Source organism: Equus przewalskii, chromosome 1, assembly GCF_037783145.1.
Source record: "Equus przewalskii isolate Varuska chromosome 1, EquPr2, whole genome shotgun sequence".
Taxonomy (NCBI): domain Eukaryota; kingdom Metazoa; phylum Chordata; class Mammalia; order Perissodactyla; family Equidae; genus Equus; species Equus przewalskii.
The window spans coordinates 69,579,274-69,596,592 of record NC_091831.1 but is presented as its reverse complement, the minus strand read 5'-3'; the positions used below and the strand labels follow the sequence as shown (position 1 = coordinate 69,596,592).

The following is a 17,319-nucleotide window of genomic DNA, read 5'->3' as shown; positions in this document are numbered from 1 at the left end:
GATTGGTTCTTATCCTAAAACTGTTACTACAGAATGTGCATGTATACCAGAGGAAGGGACCTGAATCTGAATCTTTGGAAGAAATCATACAAGTATGGAATAAGAATAATTTCTTCCAAAGATTCAAGGTGATGGAAGTTATTTGCAAGTTATTTGCTTATCTACTTCATATTAGTAATGAAAATAATTTAAGCAAATCAAACATTTTTTTCCTGGTGGACTTGTGTTGTCAACTACAAGGTTATCTTTTCATTGATAACCTATTTTAGACCTAACTTTTCCATTATCTCAATCCTTAGCCTTTGTGTGCTTTCAGCTCCTACTTCCAGGATAGAAGTGTGTCTGTTTTTTCTTGAGAGAAAATACCTCTGAAAAGATTAATGCAATTTTTCTTTTATTTTGTTTGTTTTTTAACTTGAACTCTGAGGTCGGTTAATTACAAATATGTTTTATGAAATATGTTCTACACCATGATTGGATCATACTTGGCCTTCAAATTTCTATTATAAAGTTCAGATTTCATATTACTAACAATGAAGAACGATCAACATTCTCTAACAAATCACAGACACGTTATGATTAGCTACAGATAGTACATAGCTGTGGACATTGTATGAAAAAGAGATTGGAAAAGCCAAGATCAGAGTAGGAAAGTGGGTACAGAGACTGTTACATAAATTGGGAGAAAGACAATGATGGTTTAGGGAAGTGACAGTGGGAATGGAACTCAAGGGGACCAATAGTAGACTCTGAACAATTTCGCAATGGACAAGCCCTGGGTTCTAAGCCTGGTGCTGCCTTCAATTAACTGACTGACTTCCCAAGACACTTAAGTCACCTTATCCATAAAATGTGGAGATTGAGCCAGATAATCTCTAGAGTCCACTTGAAGGTGACACATGGGGATAGCATCAAGATGCTGCGGGAACATGGAAATAATATTCCACTGTAAGAGTTCAACTACTGAAAAGTATATTGAAATGGTTGAGGTTTAGCAACTGTAGGAATAAATTAAGTAATCATAGTCAGACTACAAAAGGAGTGTGAGCCTCTTCAAGGTTTTAATCAAGATTTGATAATAATTTATTACACATAAACTAGTCAAATGCACTTTATATAACTTTAAGATAAAGTATGAATGAAGAGTGAGCTTGAAAAATAGAAAAATGATGACCACAAATCCAAAACTGAGTCCACGAATCCAGGTTGGTTATTATGAGCCATAGATGGTACCCAATGAAAGATAAACTCTGATATGGAGATAAATGCACTAGATTCTGGTGCTGTAAAACATTTTATGGATAGAAATCCCCTGAACTAGTTTCACACTGAAGATACTTCCAATCATAATTTTTTAACTACTTTATTGAAGTATGATTGATATACAAAAAGTTGTAAATATTCAATGTATACAACTTGATATGTTTGGAGATAAGTATGAAATCCAACATCAATATCAATGCCATGTGATAGATAGAAACCTATCTATCACTTCCAAAAGTTTCTTCCTGGCCCCTCTGTTGTTTGTTTGGGTTTTTTTTCTTATACGGTAAGAGCACTTGTAAGCTCTACCCTTTTAGAAAATTTTTAAGTAGACAATAGAATATTGATAATCATAGGCCCTGTATTGTACAGATCTCCAGATCTTATTTTATATGACTGAAAGTTTGTACCCTTGATCAACACTTCCTTATTCTACTCCCTACCCAGCCCCTGACAACTACCTTTCTACTCTCTTCTTCTATATGTTTAATTAGATTCCAACACATAAGTGAGATCACGGAATGTTTGCCTTTCCATGTCAGGCTTATTTTACTAAGAATGATGCCCTCCAGGGACATCCACGCTTTCACAAATGGCAACATTTCCTTCTTTTTTAAAGTTGAATAATATTCCATTATATGTATATACTAGGTTTTCTTTATGAATGCTTCTGTGAATGAACATTGAGGTTCTTTCCATTTCTTGGCTATTGTGAATAATGCTGCAACAAGCATGGGACTGAAAATATCTCTTTGATGTCCATATTTCAATTCCTTTCCCTAAATACTCAAAAATGTGGTTGCTGGATCAAATGTAAATTCTACTGTTAATCTTTTGAGGAAACTCTATACTGTTTTCCACAGTTGATGCACCAATTTACATTCTCATTAACAGTGTACAGGGTTCCCTTTTCTCTACATCCTTGACAACACTTCTTGTCCTTTGTTCTTTTGATCATAGCCATCCAAAGAAGTGTGAGATGATATCTCGTTGTGGTTTTGATTTACATTCCCCTTAGTGATTTTTGCATTTTTATTAATGATTTTCATCTTTTCATGCACTTGTTGGCCAATTGTATGTCTTCTTTGGAAAAATGTCTATTCAGTTCCTCTGCCCATTTTTTAATCGGACTGTTTGGTTTTTTGTTGTTGAGTTGTATGAGTTCTTTATTTTTGAGACTGTATAAAAGAGGTGATTTTGGAAGACACAGGAATTTTCCATTTGGACAATGAAAATGGAAGGGATTTCAGGTTGGTCAACAGCATTTGTAAAGCATGGAGTTATAAAATCATGCAGCATACTTTCATATGCTTACAGGTGAAGGTGAGATGGAGAAGAAATAGAAAAGATGAGCTGAAGGCATAGGCAGATGCTGTAAGTGATATCAAATACCATGTGCAGGAGGAGAATTTTTCAGTAGTAGGAAAAAAAAAGCAAATAAAGGATAAAACCAAAGGAGAGGGACAATTAGAAATCCCAGGTGGTTAAATCCCAGAAGATTAAAGTGTGTGATTTTTCTATAGTGGTAATTTCAATATCTCTTTCGCTGAAGTTGTATAGGAAGATTTTTTAATTGCCAAGCAATTATTGTTTATAAAACTGTTACTAATTTCTAGTTTTTGTACATTTTGAATGGAGAATGTAAACTCTATATCTTATTTAAAAATTATTGATGTCTTCTTCATTCTTTAATATGGGCCACAGGTACATGCAAGGAAACTATTTTTTGCTCTTTGTAAAGAATTCCCATGTATGTAAAGTCTTCATGGTTGCATCTCATTAGTCTCCATAGAAATTTGAATTTTTCTCCATGTTTTTCTGGACATCTTCAATGTTGTTTGTTGAATGTCATTAAAGCCTTCTCTGATAGATAAAAACCTAACCTAGAAAGAATATGAAGCTAACAATTGACAGAAGGCACAATCTAACACATAAAGGGTTTGTGGTGTCCTGGTATGTGGACATGTACTATTAAACCAAGTTCATCATTTATAGGCACATCTTGCAGAACTTTTCACCAGTAGAAAAACCCATAGCGTTAGTACTTAAACTTCAGAGAACATATCTCTTAGTAAAAATTGCTAAATAATGTTTATGTGGGAAATATTAATATTTTCAACTCCAAAGCTCAATACAACATTAAAACAAAATTATACGCGAGAAAAGACTCAAATTAAAATACGAAGATAAATGTTTGAAAAGCCACAGAATGTCAACAGAGTGGTAGTGTTTCTTGGATTTTCTTTCTTAAAGGTCACGTTAGTGCAGAGAAGCAACAGTTTGCCAAGAATGACATTAGTTTTTTGGAAATCATGTAGCAAAGTTTTAAGCATTTTGTACCCTAACATGATGCTTATTATTTATACAGAGACATTTTTACTGTGGTTTAGAAAACTAGTTGGAGGTGGGACTAGATTGAGTACTGATTATAGTTTTCCCACTTAAAATAATGGGAAGTAGGACCCCAGTTTGTGTTTTCACTAACCACATCTGATTGTCTATCATTGTGTGCGTGTATATGTAGAATCACTATGTCTTCTTGGTGATTTCATTCATTTATCACTATAAATTTGCCTTTTTATCTCTGAAAATACACTTGACTGCGAAGTCTATTTTTTTATATACTACTATAGTCAAACAAGCTTGATGTTTGTTTGAAATTTCTACTCCGTTTGTGTATTTAAATGTTATTCCTGTAACCAAGTCATAGTAAGGTCTTCCTTTTTACCTAATGTAGTAATCTCTCTCTCTCTTTTCATTCAAGTGCTTAGTCTATTTACATTTAATCTCATTATTGTAAAGTTAGATTTAACTCTACAATTTTGATGTTTCCTTCTATTTGTCCCCACCATTATATATTCCTTATTTTCTCCTTTCTTTTTTTGAATTAATGAAGCATTTTTAATATTCCATTGCAATCTGCTTTATTGTCTTTGAAACAGCTTTATTAAGGTATCATTGATACAAAATAAAATGGACATATTTCAAGAGTACAATTTGATAAGTTTTGACACATTTAAACAGTTGTAAAATCACCACCACAATGATTATAATGAAAATATTCACCAGCCCAAAAGTTTCCTGCTGCCCCATTGTGATGATTCCATTTTATCTCCTTTGTTGGCTCCTTAGCTACAACTCTGATTTTTATTTCAGTGGTTGCCTTGGATTTATAGTATACATCTTTAAATTATCATTGTCTACCTTCAAGTGATATTTTACCACTTCACATATCATATAAGCAACTTGTAATAACATACTTCCATTTCTACTCCCTCAGACTTTATGCTATTCTTTTCATACATTTTCCTTATACATACGTTATAAACCCCACAGTGCATTGTTACTATTTTTGTTGACAGAGTCAATGATCTTTCAAAGAAATTTAAATTATTTAAAAATACCTTATGTTCCTACCCCATGGTTACTATTTCTGGTGTTCTTCATTCCTTTGCATAGATCCATATTTCTATCTGGTATAATTTTCTTTCTCTTGGAGGACTGCCTTTACCAATTATCATTCTGTAGATTTGCTGGTGATTAATTCTTTTATCTTTTGTATGCCTTCACTTTTGAAAGATATTTTCATGACTAAATTCTGGGTTGGCAAATTTTTATTCACAGTCCTTTAAAAATTGTGTCATTGAGTTCTCACTTAGTTATTTTCAAAGAGAAATCTTTGGTATCTTTATCTTTGTTCCTCTGTATGAAATGTGTCTTTTTTTCTTCTGGCTGCTTTGAAGATTTCTCTTTATCACTGGTTTTGAGCAATTTGATTAGTATGTGCCCTGGTATAGATTTTTCCATGTTTTTAGTTGATTTCCTCCATGACAGAAAGATAGCCAGCAACTTAGGAATAACAGTGGTTATAAGCAGCATTCAACAAAGGAGAAACTGCTGAGGAAGAAGTACATAGGTGTCTGGAGGTGATGGTCAGCCCAGGTGATGGTGATTATGAGTATGTTTCCCATGATGGAGGCCAGGTACTCCAGCAGATGCACCAGGAAGAAAACCTTCCTATGATGCTGGACAGCTGCAAACCCCTCCAGGGTGAATTACTGGACTGCTGTCCTGTTTCTTGCATCCTTCATCACTGACGTTTCCATTTCTTCAGTCAACTCTCTTTGAGCTATTTTGCAGGGTGTCATGACTGAAAAGTGAAGAAATCAATTTCATTAAACGTATAAATTAATGTAGGCATGGTGACTAGATGTTATTTTAAACATTATATTTTATGTGTAGTTTTTGCCCATTATTAAGTGAAAATAAATAATTTTTATCTTTGAATATGTTTATGTTAAATGCAGCCTAAACTCCTGGATAAATAAGAACTGTGCATGTGGCTTCAGGTTTTCATAAATGATAATGTAATTTTAACAGTGTTAGTCATTTTCTTATATAGTCGATCGCCAAGATGGAAAAAAAGTCCTTCTTTTAGTGATATATCGGATCATGCAACACATTCCTGGTAAGACACCACTCATATCACGCATCCACAAAGTGAATATTGCAGAAGGAAAACTGGAGGCTTGAAAAAAAAAACACTTGTCATCATGGAGTCTGTCATCTCACCAAAAAACATTCCCCCATGGTATCTTTAGGATTTGTCATCCATATTTGAGGTCCTAACATCACTTGTAGGAAAACTTCCTGTGGCTCCAGCTGCAGCCCTCTAAAGTGAGTTAGATTAGAAGATTAGCAGATGGACTCTACTCAGATTGTTGGAGACCTAGTCCAGGCCATTTTCCTACACAACTTGAGACAAGTCAGTAGGAGAGAAGAATTTTCCCTTCCCTCTAGGCCAAGTGGTCAGTCTAGGGGAGAACTTGGGTCTTTTGACCCTTTCAGTCCATCAGCCTGAGGATAGAAAAGGGATTGCACGCCTTGACTCCAGAAATTATTTTCTAATTCACTTTCTCTCCTATTGTCCACCTAAATAAAATATCCTCATTCACTCTTTAAATCCATGAACTTCTCTTATGTGAGCCTTTGTCACTCTGGTCAACTAGTGTTCATCTCAGATCTCTGAACTAGCTGTCTGATTTATCCAAACACTCACTCTTTTAGTATGTGCAATTAGCTTAAAGAGGAACAGACTCTGCTTCAGTTTACAATAAATGAATAGCAAGATGATCCAATCACACTAAGATCATGTACTCACTCAGATGCAGCTCACAGCAGCCAGAGCTCTGTCCCCTGCTCTCTCACTCTTCCAACAACCAAGATGCTGGTTTAGGCAGTTAGAAATGTAAAAAAAAAAAAAAAAAAAAAGGAAAGAAAGAAACACTTGCATTTGAGATGACCCTAATTTGTCCCAGAGAAAAGTTTAACATCTGCACCATGTCTGCTAAGCATCCTTCTTCATAAGAATGCAGAGCTTTCAAAAGTTGAGATAGACCAAAGTGATAGCTCCATGGCAATCTTGCCTGATGAAATCCTGGGAAAGAAAGGAGAGCACATACTGCCCACAATGTTCTACTGGAGTCTGGGAGTGAGTTCACTTTGAATCCCAAAAGCTTTCACACCCTCTTTGCAGGCCCCATGGTCCCCAGACTCCCAGTCTACTCTTTCATGAGCCACCGCCAGCAGGAGATCCTGCTCACTGAGAAAATTCTTCAGGGTGTGGTGGGAGACAATAGCCTCCTCTCTCAAACAGGTCCCTGTAGATAGTATTTTTCAAAAATGCATTCCAGGGCAGATAAAATGTGTTACTACTCCCCTACCTCTCCTGATTGGGGAGAATACACATGACATTGAGAGCAGAGATGACAGTGAAATTAACTTTCCTCATCATATATTTCATGTTGGACTGTCTCTTGACACCAATCAGGATCCACAAGGACCAGTAGGCAGACCCCAGACATAGCAGACCTCATTAGAAGATGGAACAAAGCCATCTAGAGATCAGTGTGTCTTTAGGATCTCTGGTGGCTTCCAGTTGGGTCTTGTTGGAAATAGAAAATTATAATACAAACATCATAGTTATTCTTTCATTATGTATGCAGATATAGTAATATGGACTCCCAAATGTCTGTGTTGTCCTCCATGAAAATCTTCAAAGTGGAGTACATATAATCCTCCTAGAGTTTATAAAGTCTCAAATTGCATTATGTTACTAAAATGGAGTTGGCAGGTCAAGTGGGGATCTTGGACTCACACCTGGTGGTAATAAGGTGAAGCTCTCCCTTATTCTGCCAGAGCAGTGCCAAAGAACACCAGATAATGCACAAAGTCTAAATAAGAGCTAGAGTCTCATAACATAACACACAGAATGTTCATATTTCAGTGGATAATAACTTTTCATACAAAGAACAAGGAATCTTTCAACTTGAATGAAAAAAAGTCAGTCACCAACATCAAGATGACAGACATTAGAATGATATGACACAGAATTTAAAGCAGTCATCATAAAACTGCTTCAATGAACAATTACAAACATGCTTGAGATAAATTTTAAAAATAGAAATTCTCTGCTAAGAAATAGAAGACATAAAGAAGAACCAAAAGGAAATTCTGGAACTGAAAAATACAATAAACAAAAATTTTTAAAAGTTCAATGGATAAGCTCAACAGCAGAATGTAGGGAATAGAGGGAATAACCAATGAACTGGAAGTTAGAACAGTAGAAACTACCCAGTATGAACAACAAAAAGAGAATAGACTGAAAAAAAATAGATACAAATTCATGGACGTATGGAACTATAACAAAATATCTAACATTCATATCATTGGAGTCTGAAAAAGAGGAGAAAAAGAGTGAGGCTGAAAAAGGATTTGAAGAAACAAAGGCTGAAAACTTCTCAAATTTGGCAAAAAATGTAATATACAGATTCAAGAAACTGAGAAAATTCCAAATAAGAAAAATCCAAAGAAGTCCACATCAAGAAACATAATATTCAAACTTCTGGTGGTTAAAGGCAAAGAACCATTTTTGAAAGCAGCAAGAAAGAAACAACACATTACCCATGTGAAAGAACAATTCAAATGACAGTAGATTTCTCATCAGAAACCATGGAGGCTAGAAAGAAGGAGAGTAATATTTTTCAAGTGCTGAAAGGGAAGAACTGTCAATATATGGAACCCTATATCTAGAATTCTATATCCAGGGAAATATGCTTCAGGAATGAAGGAGAAATAAAGACATTTTCAGATGAAGGAAAACCGAGAGAGTTTGACACCAGCATATCTATCCTAAAAGAATGGCCTAAGGAAGTTCTCTAAACAGAAATAAAATTATATCTAGAGCAACTACTAAAATGCTATACAAAGAGATACACTCAAAAGCATTATAGATAAATCAAAATGGAATCATAAAAAATATTCAAGTAACCCGTATGAATGCAGGAAGCCAAGGAAATGAAAAACAAACAGAAAACAAAACATAAAATGGCAGACTTAAGCCCTAAGACATCAAAAATAACATTACTACATTAAATGTGAATGATCTAGGTACACTAGCGGGGGCTCCTCCAGTCTCCAATTTGGATAAATTTTATTTCCTTTTCTTGCCTAATGGCTTTGGCTAGGACTTCTAGTACTATGTTGACTGGGAGTGGTGAGAGTGGGTACCCTTGTCTTACTCACGATCTTAGAAGAAAAGCTTTCATCTTTTCACCACTGAGTATAATGGTAGCTGTGGGCTTGTCAGATGTGGCCTTTTATTATCATGAAAGGATGTTGAATTTTGTCAGATGCTTTTTCTACATCTATTGAGATGATCAAATGATTTTTATCCTTCATTTTGTTAATGTATGTATCACATTGTTTGATTTGCATATGTTGAAATATCCTTGTGTCACTAGAGTAAATCCCACTTGATCATGGTGTATGATCCCTTTAATGTGCTGTGTGATTCTGTTTGCTTATAGTTTGTTGACGATTTTTACATCTATGTTCATCAAAGATATTGGCCTGTAATTTTCTTTTTTTGTAGTGTCCTTGTCTGGTTCTCTTATCAGGGTAATGCTGTCCTTGTAAAATGAGTTTGGAAGTATTCTCTTCTCTTTAATTTTTTGGAAGAGTTTGAGAAGGATTGGTATTATTTACTCTTTAAATGTTTGATAAAATTAACCAATGAAGCCATCTGATCCTGAGCTTTTCTTTGTTAGGAGGTTTTTGATTACTGATTCAATCTCCTCACTAGTAGTAATTGGTATGTTCAGATTTTCTATTTCTTCGTGATTCAGTCTTGGTAAGTTGTATGTTTCTAGGAATTTATCCATTTCTTCCAGGTGGTCCAATTTGTTTTCATATAATTGCTCATAGTAGTCTCTTACGATCCTTTGTATTTGTACAGTATCAATTGCAATGTCACCTCTTTCATTTACAATTTTATTTGAGTCCTTTTTTCTTTGTAAGTCTAGCTAAATGTTGTCTATTTTATGTTTCAAAAAACCCAAGCTCTTAGTTTCATTGATCTTTCCTATTGTCTTTTTAGCTTCTATTTCATTTATTTCCTCTCTGATCTTTGTTATTTCCTTCTTCTACTAATTGTGGGCTTAGTTCATTCCTCTTTTTCTAGTTCCTCAAGGTGTAAAGTTTGGCAGTTTATTTGGAATCTTTCCCTTTTTTAACATTTGTTGTGAGGAGGTTTGGCCTTGAGCTAACATCTGTTGCCAATCTTCCTCTTTTTGCTTGAGGAAGATTATTGATGAGCTAACATCTGTGCCAATCTGCCTCCATTTTATGTAGGTGTCACCACAGCATGGCTTGATAAGCAGTGCTATGTCTGCACCCCAGATCCAAACCTGCAAACACCAGGCCACCAAACCGGAATGTGTGAACTTAACAACTATGTCCCTGGGCTGGCCTCAATCCTGCCTTTTTTAAAAAATATAAGTGTTTATCACTATAAACTTCCCTCTAGACCTGATTTTGTTGCATCCTATAATATCCACATATTTGCCAATTTTCCAGTTTTCTTGTTGTAATTGATTTCTAGTTTATACCATGTGGTCAGAAAGGAGGCTTGATATGACTTTAATCTTCTTAAATTTATTAAGACTTGTTTTATGACATAACATATGATATATCCTCAAGAATGCTACATGTGTGCTTAAGAAGAATGACTACTCTGCTGCCATTGGATGGAATGTTTGGTATATGTGTGTTTGATCTGTCTGGTAAAACGTGTAGTTTAAGTCCTTATTGATTTTCTGTCTAGTTGATTTATTCATGGTTGAAAGTGGAGTGTTGAAGTCCCTTACTCTTATTATATTGCTGTCTATTTCTCTTTTCATATCTGTTAATATTTGCTTTATATATTTAGGTGCTCCTATTTTGGGTGCATAGATATTTAAAAATTTTATATCCTTTTGATGGAAGACACTCGTATCATTATATAATGACCTTCTTTTCACTTGTTACAGTCTTTGGCTTAAAGTCTATTTTGTCTGATATAAATATAGCTACCCTTGCTTTCTTTTGGTTTTCATTTGCATGGAATATCTCTTCCATGCACTTTAAGTCTTCACTTTAAGTCTATTTGTGTCCTTGACACTGAAGTGAGTCTCTTGTAGGTACCATATAGATGGGTTTTGTTTTTTATCTATTGCTATCCATTCAGCTATCGATTTGTGTCTTTTGATTGGAAAATTTATTCTATTTACATTTAAAGTAATCATTGATAGATGTGAGCTTACTATTGCCATTTTGTTCATTGTTTTCTTCTGTTTTGTAATTCCTTTGCTCCTTTCTCCCTCTCTTGATCTCTTCCTTTGTGATTTGATGGTTTTCTATAGTGGTATGCTTACATCCCCTTCTCTTCTTCTTCTATGCATCTACTACAGGTTTTTGCTTTGTGGTTACCTTGAAGCTCCCATAAAACATATTTATAACATTCTATTTCAGGCTGATAACTTAACTTTGAATGCATATAACATTTTACTTTCCACACACACGTACATTTTATGTTTTCAATGTCACAATTAACATCTTTTCACATTGTGTATCCAATTAATAAATTATTGTAGCTATAGTTATTTTTAATACTCTTGAATTTTAACCTTCATACTGGAGTTATAAGTGATTTAGCCACCACCATTACAATATTAGAGTTTTCTAAATGTAACTATATATTTACTTTTATCTGTGAGTTTTATACTTTCATATATTTTCCTGTTACTAGTTAACATCCTTCCATTTCAGATTGAAGAACTTCCTTTAACATTGCTTGTAGGGCCAATCCAGTAGTGATGAACTCCTTCAGTTTTTGTTGGTTTGTCTAGGAAACTCTTTCTCACTCCTTCAATTCTGAAAAAGAACTTTGCTGGGTAGAGTATTCATGGGTGGCATGTTTTTTTATTTCAGCACTTTGAATATAATACCACTTCCTTCTGCCCTGCAAAATTTCTGCTGAAAAGTCTTCCATGGTCTTATGGGGGTTGCCTCGTACATAAAAAGTTGTCATTCTCTTGCTGTTTTTAAGATTCTCTCTGTCTTTAAATTTTGACAATTTATTTGTAATGTGCTTCAGTGTGGATCTCTTTGGATTCATCTTATTTGGAACTTTTGGGGCTTCCTGGATCTGGACAACTGTTTCTTTTTCCAGCTTAAGGAATTTTTCAGCCAGTATTTCTTTGAATAAGCTTTATGCTCCCTTTCTCCCTCTTCTCCTTCTAGAAGCTCTGTAATGTATATTTTGTCTGCTTGATGGTGTCCCATATGTCCCTTAAACTATCTTCACTCTTTTTCATTTTATTTCTTTTTGTTCCATATTTAGATGAATTCCACTGCCTTGTCTTTGAGTTCACTAATCCTTTACTCCACTTGCTCTACTCTGCTGTTGCACCCCTCTATTGAATTTTTCTGTTCAGTTATTGTATTCTTAAGCTCTGTGATTTCTGTTTGGAATATTTTAACATTTTCTATCTTTTTGTTGACATTCTCGTGTTGTTCATGCATCACTCTCCTGACCTCAGTGAGCATCTTTAGGAACATTATTTTGAACTCTCTGTCAGGTAAATCTCTTACTTCCATTTCATTAAGATCTGATTCTGGGGATTTATCTTGTTCTTTTGTTTGGAACATATTTCTTTGTTTTTTTTCATTTTACTTGACTCTCTGTTGGTTTCTGCATGTTAGACAAAACAGCGACCTCTCTCTCTTGACAGAGTGGTCTCATATTGGAGATAAACATTGTCCATCAGCTCACCCAAGCTCCTGGTTGTCTCTCAAACCTTTGTGATTGTTCAAGTTGCTTCTTTGTTCTTAGTGCCTCCCAGTAGTTGAAGGTATGCCAAGAGGCACCCATTCCCAAGGAGAAGGATTCCAGTCAGCACCAAGACGTAGGCTAATTAGAAGCCAGATCCTCAACTAGCAGCTGGAAAAGTATATAGTTAACCTCCTCCAGGAAGAAACTTGGAGATGGGCATTTTTTCCTGCCCCCTCTGTGGTAAGCCCAGGTATGTACCCATGGAAAGCATGCTCCTGTACCTATTTAAACACTGCTTCATTGTTTGCTATAGTCCTATGGGACCCATGAATGCAAGCCCCATTGTCTATCAGAGCCAGGCAATCCTTGGGCCCATCCCTTACATGGCAACCAAAAGCTGGAGTGCCAGACATGCACACAACCTCCTTCCAGGGAGATACCACAGACTTGGTTTTGTTATTGGGGCAGGCCAGAGGGAGAAGCAGAGGAAGGATCTGCCAGCTTTCCCAGTCTCTGAGGAGATCACAGCCAGCCCCTAGATATGTGCTAAAATTACAAGCTAGATCTTCAGGAAGCCGCTTATAGCATATGCAGCTAGACCTTTTTTGGAGAAAGATTGGAAGATGGGCATTCTTGGCTGTTCTTTCTGCACTGAGCCCTGGGGGAATAGCCACAGCAATTGCTCATGAATCCATTAAGAACTGCTTCTTTGTTTTCTATAGTCTTGTGGGTCTCACGGACACAAGCTCCATTGGCTTTCAAAGCTCTTTGATGGGGGTCTTAAAAGCTGGGGCACTAGATATACACTCCAAACCCTTCTCATCAGAGAGAAACTGGGAGTTGGAGATTCCCTCTTGACTGTATGGCATTGTGCTGTGGGTGGGGTTTATGATAAGAGTATGTCTTAGCCTTTCCCAGCCATTTTGCTGTGGGTGTTTGCTCAATGTGCTGGAGCCATGCGGCTAGTTTCTGAATTTCTTTTAGAGGGAATTTCTCCACGTTTAGCTGTACATTCAGGGTGTCTGTGGGAGCAGGGAAGTTCAGCAGCCTCCTGTCTGACCATCTTGGTCACTGCCACCATTTTTAATCTGCACTATTCTTATTTCTTTCAACTGGTCATATTGCCACACTCACTCTTGTCCCCTGCTCTTGCCAGGAATCTCTAACCTAGAATACTCTCTTTCCTCATCCCCTCCCAAAATCAGCCTATCTCCTACCTAGCCTTTAAATCTCAGCTTAAATGACACAATTTTAAGCGGCTTTTTTTTTTTTTTTGACACCTACAGGTAAATGAGGTTCCCTTGCTGTGGGTGTGCTTCCCCACGATGACATTTTATTTTCATTACTTGTTAAATTGCCTTTCCAACTAGATGGTAGGACAGTTTTTACCTGTCTTGCTCACTACTGTATCCTCAGCAGGTATTACATGGGTTGATGAGGGCAGCATAAGTATCTGTGGTAAGAGGGAAAGAAGGAATGGAATTCTATAAGGAGACAGTTAGAATAAGATAATGATATGATCGATCCTGGCCAAATAGTCATACCAGTGGGAAAATAATATTTTAAGGAGTAAATTATATAGGCTTTATAACATATATTGATCCAATTAATAGGCTAATGGCTTGTTTTACATTCATTTTGTTTATACACTCTGCATTGTAATCCTGAGTCCTCTCAAAGCTGTAATTAGCCTCCAGTGATTGAGGACAATGGCCCTCAGTCTTTGACCAGGGGGTGACTAATAACATTGACCTGTGATCATGTAACTGGACCCCATGATCCAAAAGAGCTGGTCTGTATACCCACCAGAAGAACTCTGATGTATTAGGAAGGGGCAAGAGTGAAAGAGCTTTACAGGGGTCCTTAGGACCTCCAGAAAGGATAATGAAAGGAACTTTAATGAACAAAGGACCTTTAAAATGTACATGGTTAGATTCCAGACACCAAGATAATTACTCCTATGTTTGAAGGAGAGATAAGGCTCCTCTCCCTAACCTCAGTGGGAGGTGCACTAGGAAAGCAAGGACATTCATCCTGTGATTGGAGAATAAGGCTATAAGCTCTGTTCTGAAGCCAAAAATCAGATCAAGAGAGGTTTTCTAGTCAAAGAGATTCCTCTCCAACCCAGTTGCACAATGAGACAGCATGTTAACCTCTTTTTTAAAAGGATCTAGAAATCTGGAAGAGGATGGCTGAAAGAAGCTTTACCTCTTATAGAAGAGATCATCTAAGGTCATCAAAAATGTCAACAAACTCAGAATTATGATCTCCTCACTCCTGGGGCAGAACGTGCTCTGGCCCTTGAAGGGCTTGGATTCAACCAGTTGTCAGTGTCAGACATAGTTGGAGCCAGGCTTAGCTCAGGGACTGAAACACTCCTGATGGAGACCATGGGAGCAGCAGCAGCATCATTAAGCCAATGACCCATTGAAAGGAAGTATGCATCCGTTGGAGTCCAGGAAGGAAAACAGAGGCCACCTCACATATCTTAACAGAGAGAATTCAATACAGAAATTGATTAGATAAGTTTTGGAGGACTGTAGGACATGGAGGGAACACTGAGGCGATACAGAGACAGCAAGTGCAGAAAGCAGCTTTATTGCCTATGACTGGAAGAACAAAGAGGAAAGCTTAAGTCCATTGTAACTGAGAAGCCCAGAGAAGGGGCTCCACTGCACTGGGTCAGAGACCTTGGATTGGGGTGTGCTTCCTGGGCAGCCCAGGTCTTCTTGCATGTGAAAAGACCCCACAGAGCTAGGGCTCAGGCCTCTGAGGAACATGCACTGCTCATTGGTGCTGCTTCCGCAGGACCTTGGAGGAGAGCCTCCGCTGGGTTGGGATTCAAACCTCTGAGGAGGCAACACTGATGACCACGTGCTGGAATCTCTGAGGGGCCCAATGAGGCTGCCCCTGAAAGTGTGAAAACTGCATCCGGCTGCTGCCACTGAGCCCAATCACTGCTGCAAAGTAAAAGGACAACACTGGACAATGCTGACAGAAGCAGAAGCAAGTGGGAAAGAGCAAGTCCCAACTCCCTTCTCCAGTCCTTAAGCTTCCCTCTAGGTCCCCCTATGTGCAGAGACAAACAAGAAATTCAGTTGTAAAGGTGAAATGTGGTTTGCAGAACCCCAGGCCCAGAGTTCCAAAGTTGGGTTTGAAGTTGAGAGACAATAGGTCAATAACGAGCGAGTTGCTGCCCCTTCCATCTAAACTAGCTTGGGTAGCTACTCCAGCACAGAAGGAAGCAGGAGAACGTGGTGTGTTTCCTGACATGCAGACCCAAGAAAAGTTATCCTGGGCAACATAAAAAGCATCCCAGGGAATCTAAGTGGAGGTCGGATTATAATTTGGGCTCTAAATTTTTCCACTGTCCAATACAGCAAACATGAGTGACAAGTCTGTCCTAGAAAGTATACGTTTATGGTGCTACCGAATCATGTCTCTTGGTTATATTTCATTATAATTCAGAAAAATGAAGCATTCTGATAGGTCTCATTCTTCTGATTAGGCTATAATAGTCTGAGTACAAATATTTGAGGAAAAGACTGCATATGGGAGCACACAAAAGCAGATCAACTCAGTACAATACTACTAACAGGTTCAGGCTTGTGTATGGGGAATCCCAGCCTGCCTAACACGTGAGGCTTGCTTACCCCCAAAAAAGGACAAAGCAAGACTAACTCAAGACTTGGTCCTTTCTTAATTGACATGGGACCAGTGTAAAGAAATGTCCTCAAAAGCCTAGGTCCCCTCCTCATCACATGCTTTTCTAGGGAATGCCAGGAGCACTCTCTAGCTATAAGACCCAGCAGTGGTGCTGGCTGTCGGGTAGAGCTCTCATCTGAGGAGGCTACTGGGCTCACCCCGGTTGGTGGTTGAGGACAAAGACCTAGCCCTGCCTTTAGCTATGTCCCCTCCCAGATGGGGTGGGCCAAATGCCTCTTTCTTGCCTTTGATGAAAGTAACTCCTCTAGCCTCCTTTTCAAATAGAAAGAGGGTTCTTAGATTAAATTTAAAAGATAAAATAAAATAAGAATCTGCTCCATGCAATGGAAGTTAAATGTGATGGGACTTATCCAGTGTTGTGGAGGCACCCTTTCTCTGGAATAAATGCCTGCACCTGTCGGACAGGGTCTAAGAAATCTACATTTGTGAGAGTGGCTCTAGTCTCCAATTTCTGTCAAGTGGCAGACACCATTGCACCAATTTTGTAGCTCTGACAAAAGTTAGTAGGGTCTAAATCTTGTGTTCTCTACTGAGGCAGGTGTGACACTTTCAAAACACTTTCAAAAAGATTGCTCTTCCAGACACATTGGTCAGGTTGGGCAGGAGCTGATGCAGGCTTACTGCTTGTTAGCAAAGTCCCTTGTTGTTCCAACCATGGACAACACTAGAAGCTGGAGTCCACAACAGGCAATAAAATACTTTGGTGGTTAAGAGCTTATGCTCTGGATTCACAGAGCTTCCATTCAAGTCTTATCTCTACCTCCCACTCATTGTGTGACTTGGACACATTACTTAGGCTCTTGCAGTGTTACTGGAAAACAAAAGACAAATAGTGGCAGCACTTAGTCCCAGACCTGATGTATAGAAGCTCTGCTGTAATAGTAGGCACTAGGCATAAAGTGGTAAAAATGGCACAACAACAACCACAAATCCTTCCAAATGTGAGAGGGCATCTCTGGTTGCTTGTAGTTCGCTGGTTCTCCTCCAGGGCTGATTTTGCTATGTCTGGAGACATTCTTAGGGTCACAACTGGGGTGATCCTACGGGCATCTATTTGTTAGAGACCAAGGATGCTGCTAAGTATCCTACAATGCACAGGACACCTCCTGCAGCAATGACCCAGCCCAAGTGTCAACGGTTTTGAGGTTGACAAACCCAAGGATTAATTCCTAAAATGA

At 37.7% G+C, this 17,319-nt stretch overlaps 1 long non-coding RNA gene across 1 annotated transcript in view; it reads right to left on the bottom strand.

The window, feature by feature from the left end:
- Nucleotides 1–4,186: 4,186 nt before the first annotated feature.
- LOC103540520 (uncharacterized) overlaps nt 4,187–17,319 on the bottom strand; it is a 38,494-nt gene continuing 25,361 nt past the window's right edge. The window contains exon 3 of the long non-coding RNA XR_011524636.1: nt 4,187–5,413. This is a non-coding gene — a long non-coding RNA (uncharacterized lncRNA). The remainder of the gene's footprint in view (nt 5,414–17,319) is intronic.